We start from the raw sequence: 6,101 nt of genomic DNA, 5'->3' as shown, positions 1-6,101 counted from the left end.
AAAAAAATGTGCCAATGTGGCCTGTATTATATAATTTGCAATTGTGGGCTTTTACCTGAGGTCAGGTTTCTCTTATAGCTTCTGTTTGCTTTAGATTCCAAGATGTCTTCATCCCCATCAATGTGTTCATATGGAATGTTGATTTCATTTCTTTGGTTTGATCTGCTTTCTTCCATAATTCCTGAATTTGTGCATATATTCTCTCTCATTTCCATATCTGTTCTCGTCCCTAACAATACAGAACCAAGTTAAAACAGGACAGATTTCAGCCTTGTATGTCCAGCTCTCAAAGTAAATCGGATGAGGTTGTGTTCAATGATTGCACTGATCTTTTTTTTTTTTTTTCTTAAAAACAGAAGTAGATTTAAACTGTATCAGCAATTTCAGAAGACTGCTATTTATATGTACTGTTTTTGGCATCCTAGCAGATGATGTAAAAAAAGTTCTCCTTTTGGGCTTCAGAGATTTATCGAGGTTATGGGTCATCCACCTTTGGGTTTATGGCCTTTTGCTTAAATTATGGAAATCTCCTGACTTATTGATTCAGCACTTCATTCACCAATTTCCACAGTTGCAGATTTAGATGTAGGCAACATGGGTAATATTTGCATATCATGTCAATAAATGGACACTAAGTCAGGGCAGTCATCACTAACGCATTGGCAGTAAGGCTCACTGTGTACTCTAATCTCACTCTCTAATGCCATTCCTCATGCATATGGTGCCAGATCCAATAAAATAATGGTTAGCAAAAAAGAATAAATAAATAAATAAATAAATAAAAAACTGTGAGAATTAAAAGCACATGAAGAAAGGTAACCTGACATGTGAGGGTACTGGGAGTTAACATCCAGTTGCACAATAAGTGAAATGTGTGTGAGGATAGTCCCTTAAAAAAAAAATACTGTAGTTAATCCAGTTGTCTTTCACACCAGAACATGTCTAAATTGTCAGCATCTTTACAGTGATCACATTGGTTTATTATCACACACACATACACACACACATATATGTTTCCAGAATCCAGCTCCAGCAGTACTTTTTGAAAAACCTCAAAACTGTATTTGAGCTTCTTTGGGTATCTCAGATCCAAGGCATAGGTTAGTTCCAACGCTGCTGAGAACAGTGATGCCCTCAATCACAATCCCTATATCAGCAGGTTCACTGTCTGATGCATCTTGGTTCCGCAGCAGGTAAATCTTCATCACTTCCTCTGTTAGCTCCTACACTGGCTATACTGGCTGGTCCATCAGCAGCATCATGAAGACACTAAAGAAGAAGAAAATATGAAACCCCAATATTGATCACCTTAAGGAAATTGCTTCTCTGCATTTGACCCATCTGTGGTAGTGAACACACAGACACATAACTGGGGCACTCAATGTAAGGTATTGCACTCAATGTAAGGTATTTTGTATAAATTGTGCTGTAGTTTGAATGTTAGATCCTCTTTTGTAAGTCGCTTTGGATAAAAGCGTCTGCCAAATGCATAAATGTAAATGTAAATGTGGCAGGGAGCTGTCAACCACTTTTCTGGGAAAAGTTTGGGGATTATATAAAGTTAAAAAGTAGAAGCCAACTTTTGGAGGACACAATTATTTAAGTATAAATAAATAAATTCATAGATATGTCATTTAAACAATGTCTTGATAAATATATCACCAAGAAAAGGACATAATACATTTTTTTAATGTATTTCTACTGTTCCAATACATAAACTTACACCAATCAACCATAACATTAAGTCCACTTCTGACATGGTGGTGGTATGTCAGTGTGTGTTTTGTGCTGGTACGTGTGACACAGCACTGACACAGCAGTGTCACAGAGCTGACACAGCAGTGCTGCTGGAGTTTTTAAAGCCCTCAGTGTCACTGCTGGACTGAGAATAGTCCAAATGCATAAATGTTAATCCACAAATTAAACACAAGTCACAGATGTGTTTCACTGTTGTAGTGGAGTATGGACCAAATATGAATACCAGATCGAAATGAAGAAATGAAAAGTTTTGGATTAAAACTTTTCCAGTCTGAATAGGACCTTTCCTCTGCGACCAAGTCACATTCCAGAGGACTGTCTGTGCCCGCGGGGGTCAAAGCCCCCCACACACGCACACACATAAGCTGAAAACATCAAAGGACACTCTCAACACATGGCCCCAACAACCCCGTCTCTCTTTTAACTAACAGGAACTGTCGAGATAACTAACTTTTATGATGCTTTTAAAGAGACAGGAACCTCAAACAAAGAAGAGAGCTTTTACGGCCGCCTATGACAAAGTGGCGCCTCAATGTCCCTTATCTTTCACGGGGATCAACAGATGTTCAAACCAAAGTGACCTCGAGTGAACTCCCGTGAATCACCAGCCGAAGCACGGATCAACAGCGACACCAAATGGACACTGGCGAAACTACGCCTCGCTCGGAATCGCTGGAAAACAATAGCGGAAAATAATCAAACTCTGATTATTTGTGTATTAAACCTATGTATTGATGTCACTTTCTGTACCCTCAGATGAATGCCTACCTCCTAATGAAATGTGTATATTGTGGACTGTTTTCTATCATGAAGAGAAATCCTACCTCTGAATAGGATTAAACGAACTAATATACTTTCCCAGCATAGCATCATAAATGGGACGTAAAGATGAAACCTTATGTAACTGTCTGATGTTAATAGTCCAATGTACTCATTGTTATATGTTGATAGCGGGTATAAGAATTTTGATATGAGAAATTCATATTCTTTATGTGAGAATCAATGATTCAAACTCCCTTCGACTCTCTCCCCCTAGCGAGAGTCACGTGAGACTGAACTCGCGTCCAATCAGAAAGAGGACGCCTCCCATTAGGGCGTGACCGCGCCAGCCTTGAAAATAGCAGCTCGACTGCTCACATTCAGTTCGAAGTTTTGAAGAGTCGCGAGGACTCTACAGAAGTAACGGACCACGAAAGAAAGTGGAAAGAGAGGACGCCGACGAGAAACCTTGAACGACAAAGAAACGCTGTCTCTTCCACGCCGACAACAAACAAAGAAAAACCTCTCAGACTTCAAAAAAGCTTACGAGAGACGTCTCGAAATTAGCTAAGAGTATGAAGTTTACTAATACGTCGAGTAATTTGAATATCTTCTTTTCTTTTAATCGTGTTTATGTCTTATAACCCAATCTAAGTTTAATCTCACAACTGATCGAAGCAGGTGAACTTATTCGTGGCCAGAGTAAGGAAACACTGCCGATACATCAGAAGTCTTAGAATAAGTGAGTTTATTGAAGCGGTTTCAGTTCTGGAGCTGCCATAACTAGCGAACCGCTCGTCCAAAACGTCCATATTTTGGACTCTCCCACTCCGGACCGAAGGCCGAAGAGAGGATCCTGCCGCCTGCGTCATCACACTCCGGGTACGCCCGAGACAACTCAATCAACGAAGAAAAACCTCCACGCTAAACCAGCCTGGATACTTCGGCGGTAAGAACCGCGAGACTAAGTGAGACGCCTCCATTCCCAGGACTTCAAAGAGCCTCTGCATCCAAACGGGTGGTGAAAATCGACGAAAAAGTAAGCTAAACTTATGCATTTCCAGAGCTGAAACCGAATTAAGTTCTTGATAAATTTTGTATTAATTAAACCTTAGCTAGTAACTTCAGTCACAAATTAGAAACGCCTAGCTCACCTTTAAGTTCGAATTAGTTCCCCCTGCCGGACACAGTGAGATTACAAGGTTGTGCTATGTTAATTAAATACTTCTCTTTATTAATAAAACTCTCATTATTTGAAATCACAGTGTGTGCAGTTTGTTCATTAGAATTTCTGAAAATCCGGAAGAACTCATTTAGCATGATTATTATTCATTCTCAAACTAATTATTAATGTTCTAATTGCTTAAACCAATTATAAATCTTAATTAATTTCATTAAGTCAAATATCAGAGGTTGAAGGAGTTTGAATAAAGTCAAGGCTATAAAACAAATTATAAAATTATATGTATATGTATTTGTGGTGTACCTTACTACACTACATATACAACCATTATAAATTTTTGGCGCCCACGCGAGGCCGGAAAAAGGCTTTTTAATGAACAAACTAAACACTGAAACAATATCAGCTTGGGTTTATGAAATACTTTACGCTGTTGTGTTACTGAATAACGATTGAGATTCAAAGCTTGATGTGGGTAATTTCGTGTTGTGTTTGTTACTGCTGAAAAACTGTTCTGTGATATATATACCGGTTAGAAAATAAGCTTGGTTGTTTTTGAAAGAGCGCGGCTCTGCGCCATTTTGCATGCATTAAATTGAGGCCTTGGGCACGTCTGAATAGCGCGAAACTCCGCTTTTAAGACTTTGCCTTCGGTTCGACCCCTTGGCCGCGAATCCCGGCGAGAGACCACCGAACCGAATACCCCCGTTCGTTTTAAACTGGGTCGCTACCAGCGTTAATAACGAGATCGCGCGCTAGGCGATTGGGAGGTTATTAAACAGCCGAAAAGACGGCTTGTGTGAAGAGCGGTCTGCTCTTGTCAGCTGTTCCTGTTAAACTGAACGCTTATTCAGGAAAGGAACGAACCCCTTTGAAGGGGCGGAGCTGAAACTAAGGAGGGAAATTCAAAACGCCCCCAAAACAGAGGAAGACAAATTCCCTCTTGTGGTATAAGTGCGTAATTGCAGGGAAAAATACTTCATAACTAGCGCCTATTGAAGCGTGTCCTCCCGTGCTCCTCCTTGTGGTCAAGTGGTGCTACCCTTGACGTTTGATTCCCGTACACCCTCTAGTGGTTGGGAGGTTGTCCGCCGAGACAACATAAGTGTTTAGCAGCCCTCTGGTGTTTAAAAGTTGTCATTACAGATGAAATCCTTTTAAAATACCTTAGTGTAAAATCTCTGTTCTCCTTTTTAAATTTTAAGTTTTATTTTTTTTTTGATAGAGTATCTGAGCGTTTAAAATCTTTATCCCATTTTAGATTTTAATCTGATAACGCCCTCTAGTGTTGAAACTTCCCGCTACAGTGGAAATTCCCACTTGTGTTACTGTGTCTGCTGGTGCCGTGTTGATTGGGATTCCCACCAGCGCCGACTGGTGTCCATTGCTGCTATTGCATTGTAACTTGCTTGTCGCCCTCTGGTGTCCTAGTCTGGTATTACAATTTAAGTTCAACTTAAATACTGAAGCTCGCTGTTGCCATTCAGACTTACCTTCAGTACCCTCTGGTGGAGAAAACTTGCTATCGCAATTGAAATTGTCGACCAGTTCACACTGATAAGACCTGGTATCACAGCTCTAGTGGCTGTCTCTAAACTCTGCACATCTGAATAATTACAAGTAAAGGCTTGGAAGCATAATAAGTTGATACAACTACAGCAGACAGTGTGCAGTAATTAGAGATTGACACTCTAACTCGATACCAGATCACAAACGCAGTTAAAAGAGAGTCTTTTAATCTTGCTATTCTTAATAATTCTTTAATTCGGAAAATTCTTTTACTTTCATAATTCCTTAATTGGAAATTATATGTAGTAATAAATTTCACTTAATTCAAAATTCTTCAATCCAAATTTCTTGACAATTCTTTAATTCAAAATTTTTAATAATTTTAATTGTTGAGAATTTTTATTTTTTCTTCCTCTCTTCTTGTATTCACTCGCGCATAGCAACTTTCACTCCACCCTCTCATACTAACAGACTTCCCTTAGAGATTCACAAGTGAACTCTAACACCATACATACTAGCAGTTATTCTTAGAGCACTCGATACAAGGTGAATTTAGTTCAGATTTAGTTAGAAAAGGGATTAAACAGAATTAATCCTAACTAAATAGAAGTAAGTTACACCTCGCAGTTAAAAACACAGCTAACATGGCAGAAGGGACTTTTTCTTCGGAAATATATGTAGAAGGTTTGTGGGATGAGGCATTCTCTGTTCTGACCAGCATCACCAGTGATGTGATGCCTGGACTCGCAGAAACTGTGCAGAAAACCTCACAGGCCCATCGTGACCACATGGTGGCTAAGTGGGTAGAGAACCACTTAACCGACATCCTCAAGGGCAAGCCCCTAACTGAGGCATTAGGTCAAATAGCCCTCCTCGCTGTAGTACAGCTCAGAGC

The sequence above is a fragment of the Hoplias malabaricus genome, chromosome 1, assembly GCF_029633855.1.
Source record: "Hoplias malabaricus isolate fHopMal1 chromosome 1, fHopMal1.hap1, whole genome shotgun sequence".
Classification (NCBI taxonomy): Eukaryota; Metazoa; Chordata; class Actinopteri; order Characiformes; family Erythrinidae; genus Hoplias; species Hoplias malabaricus.
The sequence above is the reverse complement of the archived record's forward strand: the minus strand, read 5'-3'. Positions refer to the sequence as shown.